This window comes from Heliangelus exortis, chromosome 3 (genome assembly GCF_036169615.1).
Source record: "Heliangelus exortis chromosome 3, bHelExo1.hap1, whole genome shotgun sequence".
Taxonomy (NCBI): Eukaryota; Metazoa; Chordata; class Aves; order Apodiformes; family Trochilidae; genus Heliangelus; species Heliangelus exortis.
The window spans coordinates 104,104,721-104,124,028 of NC_092424.1; the positions used below are offsets into that span (position 1 = coordinate 104,104,721).

The 19,308-nt window shown below is 39.4% G+C and overlaps 1 long non-coding RNA gene across 1 annotated transcript in view; it reads right to left on the reverse strand.

Annotated features, from left to right (window-relative positions):
• Window positions 1-19,304, reverse strand: part of LOC139795241 (uncharacterized) — a 41,627-nt gene extending 22,323 nt beyond the window's left edge. Inside the window, exon 1 of the long non-coding RNA XR_011725433.1 lies at window positions 17,949-19,304. This is a non-coding gene — a long non-coding RNA (uncharacterized lncRNA). The remainder of the gene's footprint in view (window positions 1-17,948) is intronic.
• Between the last annotated feature and the right edge of the window lie 4 nt (window positions 19,305-19,308).

Genomic DNA, 19,308 nt, shown 5'->3' on the forward strand with positions numbered 1-19,308 from the left:
AGGCAGGATGGACACAGCCATTGCATGGTGCTGGTGGAGAGAGCTTGTGATGACCATGAGCTGTGTTCCTTGGCCACAAGCCAGCCCCTAGGCCAGTATGAGATGTCCGTAGTTTGATGGGCAGAAACTGGGCCGTGGTACCCAGCAGATGGGATATGACTGCCCTCTGAGTATGTTACCTCAGACAGAGGCACTCATCTCTCACTGGCAGCATCCAGGGGGCCACGGGGCAGCTGGTACAAGTGCAAACTCAAACTGGAGCATAGCATGTGAAACTGCTGCTGTAGGTAAAGCCTGATTCCTCCTGGTCTATTGGGATAGATGATCAGCTCTTCAAGGCAGAGACATTTACTGGATGTCCATTCCCCACCTAAGTTATCCAAGCCAGCTGTGTTTGAGAGCCAGTGTCAGTAAGTGATGAGTAAGATAAAATATGTGTTTGTATCCTAAGTGAAATCCCTGCTACGGACACCTAGTGAGAAGCAGCACAGCCAGCTACAGACTGAAAGTGGGATACTGTGTCTTTTATTCAACCAAGCAAGGAAGTTGCCATCTTTCTGTGCTGAATCCACAGCTGTAGGTGTTACCCATACCAGAATAAAAGAGCAAGAGCTTCCCCAAAGACACCGGAGTCAGACAGACAGAGAAACAGGGGAAGTGAGATGTGAATTCAGCTCTAGAGCTCACTTTCATTCGTTTTTTTTCCTGTTCCAAATGATATGTGCAGAGAGTGAATGATCCTTGGCAGCAGACCAGGATGAAGGATATTGAGATCAAAGGAGTACCAGCATGCCACTGTACTTCACAGAATAGTGTGTATTTGGCACAGAAACACTTCTGATAAGGATTAAAAATATCTTTTTAATGGATATTTTATTCTCTTGAACGATATTATTTAAGATTTTAAAGTGACACAAAAGTAATTTATTCTTGCATGTAAAAATGAGATAGAGATATCACATTATTTTACTCATTCATGTAACACTCTGAAAACTAATCTTGGGTTCCTCCCTCAACACTGTGAAAAGCAAAAATTAATTGACTTGGATACAAGGAAAGGAATTAATCCCTACCTGCTTTAATTTAAGATTCTGCTTCCAAAGTAGCAAACCCAGGTCATCTGCAAACAATCATTTGTTTTCTACTACAAATTCTCCTTCATAACATGTTTAATATGTCAATTTGTCATTAGCACATTTGCTCATTAATTTCTATTTAACAACTCACTCTACACTCCATCATGTTTTTAATTTCTCCAGTGATCTGACACAGAGTACATAATGTGATCATAGCTGCATGAGAATGGCTTTACATTTATACATTCTCTTTCAACCAGAAGAATCCCAGAGCAGGTTCATAAACTATCTTTTGTGAATAGGCTTATAAACAATGGTTTAGGGCAAATGTAATTTTGGATCTGTTAGGCCTTTGTATACATCTTTCTGTTCTTTTTAAACTGGACATGTATTGCGGATCTGTCATAATATTGGTCATTTAATACTTATTTTTCTTGCTAATCAGGAAGTTTCTTCTCCTCTTCTCTACTTTGAACTTTCTCTTGGCTACTCCTGGTGTTCTGACCAGGATTCTGAGGCATGGAAAAAATTAGCAAAAAATGTCAGAATTAAAACAATAATAGTAAAGACAACAAGACAGAACATCCTGCACTTTCTTTGCAAGAAGTTATTGCACCAAACCCAAAATGGAGGCCTGTCTTTGAAAACAGAAGACTCCTTGAAGGATGTAAATTTCAGTTCAGAGATAACAAAGAGTTATTAAAGTTACATATCTCCTATGGGCCACATTTAAAGAGCTATTTGCACAGCACTATCAATGACCTAAATTTGATGGAGCAGAATGAGGAGACACTTTATAATGTATTTCATAGCCTTAAAGAGAGTCAGACCCAGAGCACAAAATGGTGCATATGTTTGTGAGCTCCAGAAAGAACAGTTCTATTATGTGGAGGTAACACAATTTTGCTTACAAATGAGATTAACAAGTCCTGTTCACTGCTAGGTTCATCTACATGAGTTAAGTCTATTCCACGTATTTTTGTAAAGGCATGTTTAAACATAAGACAGCTTTTTTAGGAAGAAGATGATGTAAATATGTTCTCTCTGAAAAGAAAAGAATAGAAAAATACTTCAGAGAAAGGATTTTTCTTGGGAAGCAGTAATGAAAACAAACATTGTTAATTCAGTTTTTCAAAGGAAAACAAGCAGTCCAGAAAAAGAAGGAAATTTTTGAACAAATGCCTCTGATGCCTTTTGGAGGTTCATAAACTTGCAGTTTTTATGCCAGCCTCTTCTCCCCCCTCAGGCTCCAGAACTGGGCTACATTTTCCTGCCCAGCCTCTTATTTCCTCTTCTTACTGAGCTACTGTGTTGCTGTATGGGAGTCTGTGGTCACTGTGGTTTTATATCATAATATCATTTATATCATAATGCCTCATGAGTAATCGAGATGCTAGAGAAGAATAAAGACATGAGACTTCTAACCTCCAAAAAATATCTCAGCAACATTTAACAATGTTTTTCTCTGTTTCCTGAGATACTCTACACAAAAAGCCATCAATTTATAGGGAAAGCCAACACTTTCCCTTTCAGGTTTCATTTACAGACTAAAGGCTTGAATTTATCAGCCTGGGAGATTTTTGACAAACCATGCAGGGTGATGAAGTTCATCATAACTAACAAAGTCCTTCCCTACTTAACTTTGGACCTTATTCTCTGAGCCAATTAGTCATCCAGCAGATAGTCAGAGGCAAGTCACACACAGACACTCTTTCCTTTATTCATGTCACTAACAGTTGTCCATGAGCTTCACCTAAATTCCTGATAAATTAGGGCCAAGTAAAGGAGCAAGTGCTGGCCTGTGATTGCCCCTGCCATTGAATAGCTAGGATGCTCCAAGGCATAGCTTTGGATGTGATGACATCCTGTGCATGAACACAGCTTGGAAACAGTACAAACCTAGCAGAGCTCCCAGCCAGCAGCCTGGACAGAGCCACCCACTTTGAGGGGCTAGGCCAGGTTGGACATGTGGACAGGAATCGTGCTATGCCACTTAGGTTCAGAGCCAGACAATCAGCCCTGGCTTATTTTATTTAAGGATATGGATGTAGTCATATTGGTTAAATGACTGAGCCCATAGGAGTATCCTTCTGCTTTGTCTGCTATTCTGTTCAGATGCTGAGGACACTTTTCAGCAAACACAACATTAAAAATGTTCAGAATTGACATCCAAAGGACAAACCATATTTTATAGTTTCATGTGACGGCTCAGAATAATTATTCTGTGACTGACAGATTTTAGGTGACAGTTTTTCATTCTCCTAGGTAGACTATATGTCTCCATGATGCTCATTTTATTGGTGGATGTGAGTCTATTATTAAAGCATGCTTGAAAGTCTAGGTTTTTTGCTTCATATTTTTAGCTCTGAAAGCCCTCAATTTAATCCACAGTGCACCAGGCAGCATCATCACTGTCACATTAGTGTATTAATTTTCAACTGCTGATCTTACTGTTAATTGGTGAGATGGAGTGTCCCTGCTCTCTAACCTGACAAGGGTCTAATCTCTTGATAAGCAGGTTATGAGGTATTCATATGCATAGACATGGTCTAGATAAAATTATCACAAAACACTATTTAATGTCACCATTACTTACCTGAAGTTATTCAGCTATTTAAATTTAGTGACCTGAAAATTACTTTATTGCATATTAGAGTATCTTTTCAATACAAAAATGCCCTGAATTCAGATGAGGTTCATCATGCATGCTACTTCCTAAAATTCATATAAAGGTCACTGTCTTCTGCAGTATTTCAAGGAATCAAACTTTTACTGAAGTTTTTTTCTGAGCAGAAATGGACTTATGTACAACCCTCACTGGTTTGCTGAACAAGCAAATCTAACATTAATTAGCATCAACATTAAAACCCCCACCAAGACATGACACTGAAATTCAGCAAAGGCTGGATAAAATTGCAGCTTGCATTCTTTAAATATTTATACAGTACATCAAAACAAATGAAACTGGAGATTCCATTTCCAGCATGAGCTGCAACATTGCTAGAATGGGGTCTACTGTGTCATGCCACTTATTTTCATTTCTTTGATATATTTTTTTATGACACTTCTGCTGAATTAGTAATCAAGGACAAGGAACAGAGTCATACTGTTTTCAATCTTCAGTATTCCTAAGAGTAAACAGATATCCAGTGAAGCAAGTTAGAGAGACCTTTAACTCTATGAATTATTTTGAGAGCATAAAAGTCACTTTCCTAGATAAATTTTATCACAGCACTGAAAAGATAAAAGTACTTGTATGAAAAATTGTGTACTTCAAAGAAGAACACCTAAGAAAAATCTGTCCTTTTAATACAAGTTCCCCGTTCAGTTATTCAAGTCTGAATATCTCAGGTCTGTGATACACAGATTTTTTGTGAAGATTAATGTTATCTTCACCAAAAAAATGATTGTAGAGTTTTATAGCAAGAACTATTTAACTATTACTTTTTTTCTTTGTCCTGGTGCAACATGATCTACAGTAGTAGATCAGCTGTAACCTTGTGATTTCCAAGGGACATTTACTAAATATTTGGTGAAGAACTTAAATAAAATGTAGGAATAAAGACCACTTCTTCCACTCTACTCTTTCACAAGCTTCTGAACATCATGGTTACACAGGGCCCTGCAGTCCAGTTCAAAGCTGTGGTCTGAATGGATGAAGCACTGCACACTCACAAGTCTCTGCTGTTATTAGTAGAGATTTTTTTTTCTTCACTTACATGACAGGCATTTTCTCTTACTAAAGATGGAATGGAGTAACCAGAATTAGGTAAGATGCCAAATGTATAGGATATTTAATCTACAAAATATTGTAATAAACAGTATTTTGTACTGCCCCATGTTGAAAATCAATTTTGAGAAGGATGGACAGAGGAGAAATTATGATCCAGCACTCTCATCCTCTTTTGTAGGAACTGAGCACTTTCAATGACAGTGAGGCAGCTAACTGTAGTGACTTAGCATCCCTTATTAATTGTTGCAAATCCTTTACACTGAGACCCTGTGGCCCTGCCTCTAGTTATTTCCTTGCATGAGGAGGGAAACCTTAGGTTCTGCTTTAATTCTACAGTTCATCTCCAAAATAAATCCCAGAAACTGGGATATAAAGTGGAGAAGGACTGTTAACTACCTTACAATATCCCATAAAAGACATGCCATATTTAAGGCCTACATTAAAAAGATTAAATTTCTAGTTGGTAATCCCAGTGAAAGCAAATATCTTGTAGTTTTGTTCATACAGTTACAGTACATATATAAACTATCCAGATTTACACTGAGCTGGAAATAAAATTTCAAAATCACTTCTCACATTAGTTGTATTTTTCCAACAAGAGCGTCTCATGTAGACCTGGTCCCAATGTACTGAAAGTAAAAGCTGTGAACTCTCTTGGCTGAACTCAAGACCAGTGTAAATCCAGTCAAAATGTGTTTGTGCCATCCAAAAAATTTATGAGCTTGGATGGTTTGTGCAAGCCCTTGTTAGTTCAGCCACTTATAGGCCTGATCTTCAAAGAATTTCAACTTCCAGAAGCATCTTACTGCAAACTCAGACCTTAACCAAATCCACCATCTGAATCTCATTTGTTTATGTGTTCATTTATGTGTTTCATTGATTTATTTATTGGTCCTAGAATAAAAGTGGTATGAAATCCCTTGCCTGCTACTGGGTTTTGTTAAAAATAATCTGCTTTAGCCAGGCTTACTGAAAGAACTAATGAGGTTCATGCTCTATCCAATGAACCTTCCTCAGTACATTACAGTGTGGCCAAAGGCCATTTCTTTCTTTTCTTCATGTTCTCTCCCCAGCCTGGTAACAGTACATTACAGTGAATTTGCAGTGTCTCCCTCTGCCCATGGTCTGTACATGCTCATGAATTTTTTCAGCTTTCAAGTTCCTAAAGAAAATTCTGATTTGGCACAGCCTCAGGTTCTTCTTTTAAACACAAACACTATCTTCCTTGCTTTGGCAGCCTCCTCATTTTTTCTGTCAGCCTTTTCCCCTCCCTTCTTCTTTGCTATGTCTACCTTCCCTTTATCTCTCACTCAGTTCCTCAGTGAAGAAATCTAACACTCTTAGAAATATCCATGCTTACATGGTGATGGTCTTAGCTTAGAGCAATGCTACTGTGCAACATCATAAATAAAACACTTTTCTGAGGCATTGTAGATAATCTCCATCTCACAATTTCCAAAACTTTCCTGTGCTTCACTCATTTGGAAAATTGTTTTACTTCATGTCAATGTTCCCATCTGTTCTAATTTTGTAGGCTTGTAATAATGACACAATTTAAGTATTTGCCTCACTTTGGCATTAATTTTAGAGAAACTTTAGAAGCTGAGCCTGAAAGCTGCAGCAAGGAGAAGGTACTTTAAAATGCCTTCAATATTTCTCTGGTTACTATTAGAAGAATAACTATCTGCATTAACATCAAGAACATCAGCTCAGAAGGGTCAGGAGTTCCTTCAGGCAACACCACTCCTAAGAGGGAACATTCTACAGTATGTGCCAAATTTTCTGAAGGTATCTTCTGAAGTATAGTTCTTGCATGGTCAAACTTCTGGACATAATGGAGATAAAAAAATGATGTAAATTAACTCTGCCAACCTGTTTTGCAAAGGTCATGACAGGAGAAGGATGTTTTGCACTCTCCCAGTCTTTCTTACGTGTACATGGCCATGCATAATGAACTTTCACTTAGTGGAAAAAAAATTCTGCAGTCCTTTCTACAAAGGAATCTTTGCCTGGTAAGAATAAGGCTGGGAGAAATCACTGCTCTGCTGATTTCCATGGTAATTTTACAACTGATCTCAACAGCATAGGGATTTTCCTCTTTTAAGGAGTTAAGGTTAAGATAAATGAGGCCTTCAGGAAGTTGTCTAAGGGTGACAGACATTTTATGGACAAAATAGAACTTGCAGACCATATTTGGTCTTTTTAGTTAGTTTTCTGACATGCATATTTATTCACTAGATTAAACAGAATTTAAAATAAATCTACCCATATATACATTAATATTACTTTTTAAATAGCATATTTCCATATATTAAATTACAAATGTATTCTTCTTGTGTTAGTTTTTCGTTTGCTTGGTTGGTTTGTTTTGTTTTGTTTTGTTTGTTTTGTTTGATGGTTACATCAACTACTTACAAGGGTTTCTTCAGAATTTTCAGCCTTTCATCTACATTTGTATTCAGTGACTTTCATAGCAGAAAGTGATTGCTGAATTCACAGTGATTTATGTGGAATGGAAATTTTCTTTTAATTCTCATTAATAATAATTTTATTTTATTTTGTTGTCAGGACCATTTCCAGAAGCAATTTGCATGGCACATCAGGTCAGCTGCTGAATCAGTTCCTACATTAACACCCTAAGCAATGAGCAGCACTAGATCCATCAGAATAACAAGTTAGAAATGGTAAAAAGTCATTACATGGGACACAATAGCCTTGTAGTTCTTGGCTGTTTTTACTTAACTTGATCATAGGTGACAAATGTGGTGCCTTGACTCCCACTTTTTCATATCATTGGAGCTTCAAGGGACAGAGAAAGACTTTGAGTGAGTCTAGCTCTGCTGCTCACTTTGTGGTAGGTTAGATCTGACACCAGATGGAATCTCTGAGCCATGTCAATTTAATTTTAGGTTGTGTGTGTAATGCACATGCTGTCAATTACAGTGGTGTATGATGTCTTTCTGGGAAGGAGGTCTTTCTCTCTCTCACTGGGTGAACATGCTAAGGATAAATTTTGCAAATGTTATTAAATCTGGAGTCATCCATGCCTTAACTGGATGCACGAGAAGAAGAATATCTTTCAAAGATTATTTTTTACTGTCTAGAACCAAGATATTCCTCTCTTACTACTCTCTTAACCATTAGCAGCAGAGCATTCAAATTTCCAGGGAACAACAAAAGGAGGAGAGGTTCTATTATTCTAATCCAGTTCTTTTAGCCACTGGGAGCAGTGGAAGGAAGCTCTGCCCAGCAGAGCAAGGCAAAGCCTTTTCCAGATAATGTATGGTGATTATCTAACTACTGGATTATTTGGGTTTTGAGCTATATCATTAGTTGTTTATGCTCCCTATTTTAAAAACTTTACCTGTTTTTGTCTATCTCCTCACTTCTGGAAGCCTCCACTCCAGCGTAGTGCATTGGCCAACCTCCACAAATACACCACACCATCATAGATGAGACTTCCAAATGAAACTTCCACCAGGCTTCCTTTCAGCATGAGGTTGAAAAAATCAGGGTTATTACCCTTCTGATAAATATAGGCATGAGATAACACCCATATTTCCCAGTTTTAAACAGCGTCCTACAGATATCACAAAAGGCTGAAATAATTAGGTCCCTAAAACTGCCAGTTTTTTAACAGCATATGAGATAAGGCATTTTTATTGTATAAACATAAATTGTTCATTTTAACTGAGTAATCTTGAATTTCAGTTTCTCTACTAGTCAGAGAGCAGTTCCTGACCCACTTCACACACTGGCACATACATAGCTTCAGAAGCATGTTATCTGCAGAGCTAGCAGTCCATCCATCAGTCACCAGCAATTCAGATGTTACCCTTAAGCCATATATGGTGCCTGTGGCCATGGCCTATTGAAGACATTGAAGGTAGGCCCTCTAGAGCTCAGACCTACAGTTTGATCTTTGCAACAGGGAAATCAATAAATTCATATGTGTAAAATGGAACTTACTCTCCAGCCAGCCTACACAGACATTGTGGCTACAGAATACCAACAAAAAATAAGGCAGGGCAATTAGCATTTGCATATAATATAGATGAACATTTCAAAATTTCTATACATAAGAATGTAAAAGCTTAGGTTGAAAATTCCATCAATATTGAAGTATTTTATCCCTCATTTTCAAGCTGTCTTTTGTGGCAAAAGCCTGGGTGTGGACATTGACTCAAAAACAAGTTCTGAAACATTCAAACTTGACTGTAAACCCTTCAGCAAGATCATGATTTTTGCTTCTGAATACATGAATATTTGTTTGACCCTTACAAGACACTCACTGCTCTGTGTCTGGAAATAAAGGAAAAAAAAGTAAGACATCTGTCTTCTGATTCGCTGACATCAGAGGATCAACCAAACACCATCTCACCACCATATGAATACAATAAGCCAAGCTTTGCCACTGCTGCAAAGCCAAACTTTAAACACTGCACTTCCTCCTGCCGAAAGACCCCTTTCCACAACTTCCCAAGTTTCACAAGAACAAGGGCAAGATGCAAACTATGTTCAAGTCCAACTTGAATTTGACCCAGTTGGAGTAAGAGAAGAAAATAAACTGCCACCCACATACAGCTCGCAAGCTGGAAATAAAATTCAATTGTTTTATTTATGTATATTTATTACTTTATAAGTATCAGCATTGTCTATCATCAGAGAACGAATGTCTGTGTGTTAGTCTGGGGAATATAGTGCAATTTATTTTGAATAGAAATATCCATTTGTTGGGGTTTTTTTCATTAATTAGTATCTTTGAGAAATAATTTCCATGTATTTTTCTGGCACAAAGGGTTCAGGCAGCAGATCTGAAGGACAGTTATGTATTTGTGGAATCCAGAATTGTAATAATATTCAATGGATGTAGAACTCACACGTCTAATCAGGAAAAAGAAATACTGCCAGGCAGCCAGTCCAACCAGTGATAGTTTGAAAAGCAAATATTGGCTGTCTACAAACAACTTACATAGCAAAGATCATCTGGACAACATAAACACTTAATACTCCCATGCAGAAAATATTTGTTTGGAAATCAATTTAATTTTTTGTTATTCTTTAAGCAAACTTTTTAAACACATTTTTATTTTCTCAGCTTTTGCCATACATCTGTTACAGATGGGTGTATCTAAATCACAGATGCAAACACTAAACCAAATAGTGTGTAGCTTGATATGCTGTGGGTATAGAAACATCACTGGTAAGTAAAAACAGTGGCTGGTTTGAACAAATCTTTTAATTCATCTTTTCTTCATTCTTGATTGCAAGTGCTGTGATTTTGGTGTCTCTTCAAGACACTGTATTGAGAACATTGTCTTCAAGTGGGCAGCTATGAGTCTCTTAAGTTGTCACTATGGACTGTTTCCATGGCAGAGATTTAAAATAAAATAAAATGAGGTTTCAGTTTGAAATATTATGAGGTGTCCTATTCAATAACATGGTCAGACACGTATAACCAGCTCCCTGTTTTAAAGGCATTTTGTAGCAACTTCCCCTTCAGCAAATTAAACCTCACTTTAGCAGAAAAGGTGGAAGAATTAAATCTCAAATTACTTCCCTCAACTATTTTGTTAGCGTTTTGATGGATTAATCCTTCCTAAGAACTAAAAAGTCATTAAACTATCCATTAACTAGTTGAGAAAAACTGTAAGCTCCATTGTCTAGATGAGGAATTTCTCACAGGTCAGAAAATGGTACACTAATCCAGCCAAGAAGCCATGCACACACCTCTTTGTATGTGCATATTCAGCACAAATTACTGCCCTCAGCAATGGAAGAGATTCTCTACAGGACATAGACATAAAAGCTGGATACATGGTATTTTGGAAATCAAAAGCCAGGCTTACCATGTCTTAGCCACTTTTCAGTGAGTAATAATGTTTTTATTTATTTTTAATCAAAAGTACTAAGAGACAGATTATATCAGGATTATTTGATTTAAAGCTCCTTGCTATGCCTAGAAGAAATACCACAGTATTTCTAAATACTGCTCAAATCTCCATATGAAGTGAATGATTTCACTATAAACATATTTAAGCTGTATTTCTGCATATATTGTTTTCATTTATGTGGTGTATTTTTATTTATATAAATATGAAAATTGTTCACACAAAGACATTTCAATATTTGAACTTTTCGGAAACCATTCCTTTGCAATCTGTTACATAAAATTTCTTACCTGTGTTCCAAGAAGTTGTTCTGCAATGACCTTTTGGCTCTGAATCAGGAAAGTAGCCTTAGTTAGGACCAAACCCAAGGCATTTATGGTTATATTATGGTTATATATGGTTATATTAAATTAACTGGTTTTAATTGCAGGTTTTCCTGATTTTGTATCCACATAGCAAAAAAATAAGAAAAAGAAAATAGGTAGAGGGGGAAATGCCCCATGAAGATCCCCACTCACCACATAACAAATAAAATACTATTTATATTAATCCCTACTATCCATTTATGGTCCACTGAGAATTTCAGTAACCTGTTTAAACTGACAGTGAAAAAGGTTTCCTTCCTCAAAACAAGAGACAGTACATGGAGAAAACACCACCTGTGATCTTTCCTTGAATTCTGCACCTACTTTCATTAGTAATCATTTAATTGAAAAGTACAAGCTATCAGTATTGTAATGAAACTAAGACACAAAACTTCTCACACCTCAGTCTAACCTCCCCGTCTTTTATCAGCATAATATCCAAATGTAGGAATTTAAAGTGCAGTTTACCTGACTTCTCTCACCTCCAGTTGAAACTGGAGCTAACTGATGTTTTGTTGTGCTGCATCTTTATTTCTCTGCAGTTAGGTTTTCGTTACAGAAGCTTTGTTACATTGGCTCAGAGGGCTGAATGTCTGCATTAGGATTAGAGCCAAATACAGAGTTGCTGTGCCACAGCTCCCTCAGCAGAGCAGCAAACGATGCTGAATGCCTGGACACTATACTAGTGAATCTATGGCATTCACTTATTTTGCTCATTAAAGTAATGGAAATTGGAGAAACTAAAAAGAAAATCTTCAGGTGGTTTCATCTCTGTGCCTGCCTGCTTCTATCAGTAATTCCTTTTATTTTATTTTCTCCTGGCTGCATAACTGAATGAATTTGTTTTAGATTATTTTCCTATTAACTAAAATTTCCCAGAGGTTCCTGGTATTTGCATTCAGATATTTCAGTAGCAGATATTGCACTGAATACAGCATCTACTGTCATAAAAGAAATTAGATATACTCCCTCCTGGTGTTCAACCTAAGGCACACTGGAGTTGCCAAATCCACCTGAATCACACTCTTCCCCATCTGGTGATCTACAAACACTGGACCAAATAAAAGGAGTTGTTTATAAGCTGGGTAGCCCTACTAAAGTCAACTAGCAATCTTGACCTTAAGCACCAAAATCAATGCTCTAAGTGCTAAGAACTTGTAGCTGACAAGGACTCCAGCTGGGACTTTCTGGCACTCTATCACTGAAAATCAGAACACCGTGAATGCTTACATCTTGAGTAGTTTACATCTTAGAAGTTTGCCTTTGGAGTTCTGCCTTGCAAAACCATATTCATACTTCCAGGTTTATACAAACCTCTTTTGATCTTTTATCTTCCATATTCTCCACAGTGGCAGGAATGGGTCAGAGAAATATGCCAGTACTAGACAAACTTGCTGAGATTGCATGCAAACAGGCAGGCCCAGCCGGTTGAGTTTGTCCTACTGTTCACAGCTCAGTCCCTTCTGATGCATCTCATTGCTCTCACAGGACTTTTAGCAGTAATGAGGTATAACCTTATGATCAATTTTATCCATGTTCTTTCTCCCAGAACAGGAGACCATGTGCCATCTACCTAGCACCAGGAAGTCTGTCTCATTAAAATCCCAGGTAATTATTCAATAGAGGTTTCCCTTTTACACTGAACTCAGAAAACAAAAAAAAAAAAACCCACCTTGTAAGAAATACAAGATCTCAGTAAAATAGACAAAAAGCCTTAAACTGTCATGTATCTGAGGAAAAGAGCAGGAGAGCTCATGGATCTCAAGTATGCTGACTAAATGGCACCAAGCTGTTTTATGCTGAGTGAAATCTTTGCAGAAAGAGTTGTTTCCATAATGCGATAATCAGGCTGATACCAGTTCAGTGGAAAGGTTGTGTTCAGGGATATTAATAACTCCATCTGCTTTCTCCTTCCACTTTTCCCAACTGATGCAATGGCTTGATCATGTTTTACACAGTTTATGTATTTGATTAGGTACATTGGTAAGTTAAGGAAACTCTGAGTCATTCATTTAGACATTTCCTTTGCAGTTCAGGAAAAAGGAAGTTTGATGAAAACACCATGTCACTATGAATGGCCTTCCTTCTCCATTTTGAAAATCTAGTTTTCCTTTTTGCAGCACTTTGAAATAGGTTTATTAGTCCACTGAGGGAAATAAACAGCTGGAAATAAACATTTCCCAACTGCTGAAGAAACACTGTTTCCTAAGCCATATCCAAGTGGTCACCAAATGGAAAGGGGAAACCAGTTCTTTGCCTGAATCTCTGCCTGTGCTAATGAAGAAATTGACAGTAGAGGGCTACCTTACTCATTCTCCTTTAAGGATCATCAAATATCTAGCTTCTTAATTATTTATTGGTTTCTAAAGCCAACAGCTGACACTGTGCTCAGAGCTGTACAAGGCAGCCTTCACCACCACCTAAATCTGGCATACCAGCAGTATTCAGCAACTCACTTGATGTTTAGTAGGCAGCCAGCAATGCACTTGATGGGTGGTGAAAGCCAGAGCTTTTTTTTAAACTTCTAGAGAAGTCATTTTCCAAGAGAAGTGCATTTTAAGGGAAAACACAAAAAGGAATACACAATAGGCACCAAAAGAATTGACTGGCAGTTCAAAGGAAAGTGGTGGAAAGTGGTACAGTTCACCTTCTACCGCAGATGATGCTATTTTTCATGTAATTTCAAGAACACTTACATGAACCAAGTTTCAAAAATAAATAGGGAGAACCCATAAGCCCATAATTTTACTCATAATACAAAATTTCCTGTCTACAGTGGATAAAAATCACCTTGGGTGCAATAAGGAATTTCGTAAAGCTCAGATCAAATAATCCTGAAACAAAAACAAGAGTCTGTAACTAGCTGTGCTGTTAGTTGTGCACTGTGCATATCCTGCTCCATTCTCTGAAGTGCAGTAATGTCCTTCCTCTGAACATGTGTCTGACCTGGCTCCTGCAGGTGAGGAGTGACAGCAGGATCATGAACACACTCATCAGGATGTAGCTATTCCTTACGGGCAGCATTTAGCACACCTAATATAAGGTTAGATGAGAAACACTTTTGCCTGCTTCATTATTTCCTTATTGTGAAGTTTTCTTCACTGTTCTCTGAGATTTTTCTGAACTCCTGCAGAAGAAATAGCTAAAGAAAAAGTCTCCAAAGAATTTACAAGACATATATAAACTGAAATGTCTTAATATACGTTTGGAAGAAAGCCATGCTGTGTCTGGACAACTCTTGAATGGAAAAAAAAGTTGTAAAACAGATAAATCATTCACCCAAAAGATGTAATTTGAAGAGCCCAGGTCAGAAGACAAAAGGCCAGAAAAAGAAAAGGTGTCATGATGAGAGAAGGGTGGTAATTATGTGGTTGTTTGAGGCAAAGTATGGAGACAAGAAGATGAAGAGATAATTAATTCAGAGATTCAGGAAAAGGCAGATTCATGGCGATTTTCATTCTGGAAGACACTAACTTGAACTTGTTGCAGAAGGCCAAAGCATTGCCAAAAAGAGGGCAGATTGAGATGGAGACAACAAGTCCAGTGATATGACAAATAAGATTGCAGTTGCAGCAATATGAAAGCAAACTAAAATGATTCTGAATAAGAGGTAGAAATACATATTGAGAAATAAGATGGGCAGGGCAAGAACCCTATCAGCACTGAGGAAGCAGAAGGAAGACAGGTAGAAGTATTAAGATGTGAGAAAAACAAATGTGTGGAAAAAAGGATTGAAGAATGTAAAAAAAAAAAAAAAAAAAAAATAAAAAAGAGGAAAACTGGGTCACCCTAATGTGAAATACAGGCAAGCAGTGACAGAAGACAACAGTAAAATAAAAATTAGGAATATTATAGAGACAAAAAGTGATAGTGGATCTCAGCAATGTGGATTTTATGGCTAACACAAAACCATCAGAAAGCCTAATTCTGTTCTCAAAACTTCTGCTGTAGAACTAGAATAGCTTCACTTGAATCAGCCAAATCAAATTGCTGTAAAAGAGATGAACAAGCCCATAAACTTGTATTTCATTATTTCACACATACAATGAAAAAATACTAAAAACTGAAGGCAAATTCCATCACCAAAGATCTAGTAATGGCAGAAGGCAAGTTAGAAATCAGAAAAAAAAGGACATATTATATTAATCTCTTGGAAAATAGTTGAAGTGCCTCATATGACCAGAGCACACGTTCTGCTACTCAAACTTATCAGCACAGTCTCTAACTGTTCTGCTCGTTCTTTAGAAGATACAATAAGAATGCGTAATAAGTAGACACTGCAAATAGTTTAACTGATTAGTGGTGACAAGTTCTGTAGTCAGACTTTTGATAAGCACTGCCACTCATCAAGTTCTTGATTTATTTTTCAATAGCAACTGTCAGAAACTATAATACCAGTATAAACATTTGTATTTGTTTGGTGCAATATCGGACTCCAGTCAAGCACAAAAATAAGATGGAGGGGAGCACCAGCAGCTAAGGCAGAGGTGGAGGAAGGCACAGGTGGAGGAAGGAACATGCCTTTTGAGTGATTTACCATGTTTTCATCAGGCATAACTGGGAGTGGAATTACAGTCCCAGAGAGCAATCTAAAGGAAGATGTGAGTGGCAGAGACATACGAGCATGGCAGGGATTCTGGAACAGCAAGGCCTAATAAAGGGCAGAGCCAAACAGTTCTGGCACAGCACAGCACTTCAGCCAAAGTACTGCTTGCAGGATTTATGCCAATATTCCTGCAGGGTGCTGCCCTTTATCATGTAAACATGTCTGCTGGGTATCCTTGGCACAGTGCTGCCCTGAGTGGTATGGAAAAAGTTTCATTGAAAGCTACAAACATTTGGGAACAGATGGGGTTTTTTTGTTTCTTGAAGTTCTGCTGGATGCTGATCACAATTCAACTGCTCGAGTTTAAATAAGATAAGTTTGATTGTGTGAAACAGGTAATCAACTTAGCTTGTGTCTCCCAGACTCAGAAATGATTCTTTCTGAGACAAGGAGAGCTTCCTTTACTGCTGCAGCTCTCTGAGTAGTTAAATATGCATGTGGCCAAAATCAGTCCTCGTAAAACTCAATTGACTTCATTCAAAAAACTCCTATAAAGATGACTGATGTCATTGGAGTCCCACCAGGGATGAATCTGGCCCATGCCATTCCTCCTATTTAGTCATTGGATAGGAATGTAGAGGAGAAATGCATGCTGGGCTGTAGGACTCCATCCCTCAACAAAACTGCCAGGGCTGAAAAAGCATTACACGTAAATATAACTGGGTCTTGCACACTCCATTAGATCTCTCAGATCAGCCGCTGCTTTCAGCTTTCCAGGTACAAATTGGAATATCTCCTTTCACTACTGAGAGCTGAGCAGGAGTTTCTTCTACACAAGTGTGTCAGGCCTCTTGGGAGCAAAAGCAGCAACATTAACCCCAATTTATAGATGAAGAAACCCAAACAGGGAGCTGAAGTTATTTGCTTCAGCTCTCATGCAGTGACAGAGGTAGAAGAAGTTTTGAAACTTAAGTACCTATGGCTCCTTGCCACTTAGGCCATGTATTCCTGTGATATATCTTTTTAATTTCCCTCTCCTTTCCCCATCTCCTTTCTCTCCTGCCCCCAACCTCATCAACATTGTCTGTAGCCACACAACTGGGAAGCTGGGATTAATCCATCCCTAGGGAAACAGGGATTAATATGCAACTCATGCGGAACCTTTAAAAACTCAATGATTTGTGGTCCCCTTTTCAGAAGCACATGTAATCCACAGCTGAAAAGTAACTATTTGCTGTTCCAGTGAGCATTCTGAGAGAGGCTTTTGCTCTGTTTCATGAATGTACACTGAAGACCCCATCTGACAGTATTTCTTCCTGCACCCAACAAAAAAAACAGGCTTAGTAGGCTGTGCAGAATCAGGGTCTTGGAGAGTAGTAACATTTTACGGGCAGAAAAAGAATGACTGGAATGTAAAGGGGGGGGGGGGGGGGGGGAGAGAGAGAGATGTGCCAAGACATCTTTACATTTTATCTTGTAACTGGAAATAGTTAAAAAAAAAGAAATCTAAAAAGACCAAAAAAAAAAAAAAATCTGTTTCCCTTTTAAATCATGCAGGAAGAGACAACTCGAGTCAGGTGCACTGGTTTTTTCTCTCTTGCAAACTCCTATTCAGTGATGGTTTTATGATGAAAATGCAAAATTTAAAGCAACTGTAAGAACAGAAACAGCTTGCAATTGGAAGATAGAGGCCTAGGAAAGCTTTATTTGCTGCATGCATGAATGTCAGATTAAACCACATGCAAAGAAAGAAAAGAAATTGGTAGGTAATTAATAATTAAATTATTTTTTATCCCAAATCGAAAAGCACATTTCCTGTCTAATTCCTTTCATTTATTTTAGGGATTAGTACGATTTATCTCTTCTGTCACGATTTCATCTCTTTGCTTTCCTTGGAAGCACTGAACTGATACTGGCTAAAAAAATTCAAAACATTGGAGGGAATAGGAGAACTGTCCACCAGTGCAGATGAGAGCATGACCAGAGATAGCTTTCAGCAGCACAAGGTTGAAAGCAGCCTTCTGGGAAGAGGAAATACACACACTTACACGTGTAGTACAAATGACTTTGAGAGGCTCTGTGTGTGCATCCTGTGCTCAGTATGCCCATGTAGTTTTAACACATCTGTAATTCTGAATATGTCAGTTCTGGGGTGGTTGCTTTTTGTTTTAAGTTGCATGTAAAAAATGTATGTCCAAGGAAATTCTTGGCTTTCAGATCGCCAGGCCTTACAAATCAAATGCTTCTCATGCCCAGCTGGTAAGAGAGATTTCTGCACCTTCGTGACCCCGCAGTTATAGCGGTTCCCGGGAACCAGTGACTGACAGGGTTTCTTACCTCACCGCGGGTGCTTCGGCATGCCGGTGTTAAGGAAATGGTGGAGCAATCGTGGGAAAGCCTCAGTGGAGTGGCTCTCCTTGCATCCCTTCCTCCCTCCCTTTAGACGCAACTTGGACTTCAGGCTTGTAGTCACGACCCCAAATGGATCCAAGCGACAGAGCCCTGTTGCTTTCTCCTGCCACGACAGAACCCCGGGAGCATCCCTGTTCCTGTATTCTGTGCCAGGAAGGACGCAGGAGAGAACACAGGGGGAAGTTCGTCGGAGATTCTCTCTCTGAATCTCCTTTTCAAAGAAACTCACGGGACGGGGGGGAAGGGGAAGTCGGGGGGAAGAAGTGAACTACCCTCCCCTTAGGCTGGCAGCTAACGCTGTGTCAGTGCTATGGAGGGCTGCAGGTCGGCCCTGGGAGAGGCGCGGGCTCCCGTGCCTCTGTCCCGGCAGCGGAGCACGCAAGCGGCACCCGGGGACCGCCCGGCGCGCTGGCGGGGGCGGGTGGCTTTTTCCAAGGAGACCTCCGCAGGCGGCGACCAGCGCGGGGCGAGGCGGCCGCTCCCGTTGGGCTTGCGTAAGACGAAGCAGCTAAACCCCAACGGAGGAGCGGGGGGGAACCTTCAGAGGCAGCGCAGATTGCCCCCAAGAGACGCTGACAAGAAAACGCGGCTCGATCCGGCTCGGCAGCTCGAAGCAAGAGCAGAAAAAGGGATTTTCCTTGCTCCTGCCAGGCTCGGCGCAAAACGCGCCCGGCGGAACGGAGTGCCGCGCAGAGCTCCGCGCTCGTTCCACGGTGCTGGCTACACATCGTGGAAGCTCAGGGTGCCTACCCAGGCTCCGGCCAGGCTTGGGTGGTTTCACCCCCGCGCTCCTTGCTTGTGCTGAGTGATTGGTTTTCAGATGCCTTCTAAGACAAAAACCAAAAGCCTTCCCGCGGAGCGGAAAGCGAGTGGCGGGTCGGAAGCAAAGCATAAGCAAGCCGAGTTCAAACTCTGCCCGTTCTCATAGCCTCCGGAGCTGGATACAGGCAAAGGGGTCATCTGAGCACCCTGAGCGTCCTTAGGGCCTTCCCACATTGAAGGTGGACGCCGCAGCCCATCCAGCAAGTGCCTTGAAATTGGTTACGATGTTCTCGAATCAGTGTCCAATTGAAAAAGAGGGGGAGAGAGGTTTATCCCCCCTCCCATTATATTAAGTAAGTTACAACGGCAATTTTTCCTCTGTCGTTGATAGGATTCCTTGACCAAATAAAGAAATATTTTTCTAAAAGCAGAGCGGGGAAGGGGAAAAGGAACCGCTTTGGACCCAGCGGTTTGCGGCGTCAAATCACTCCTGCTGCACCAGCGCAAGAACCACCGGGACGGC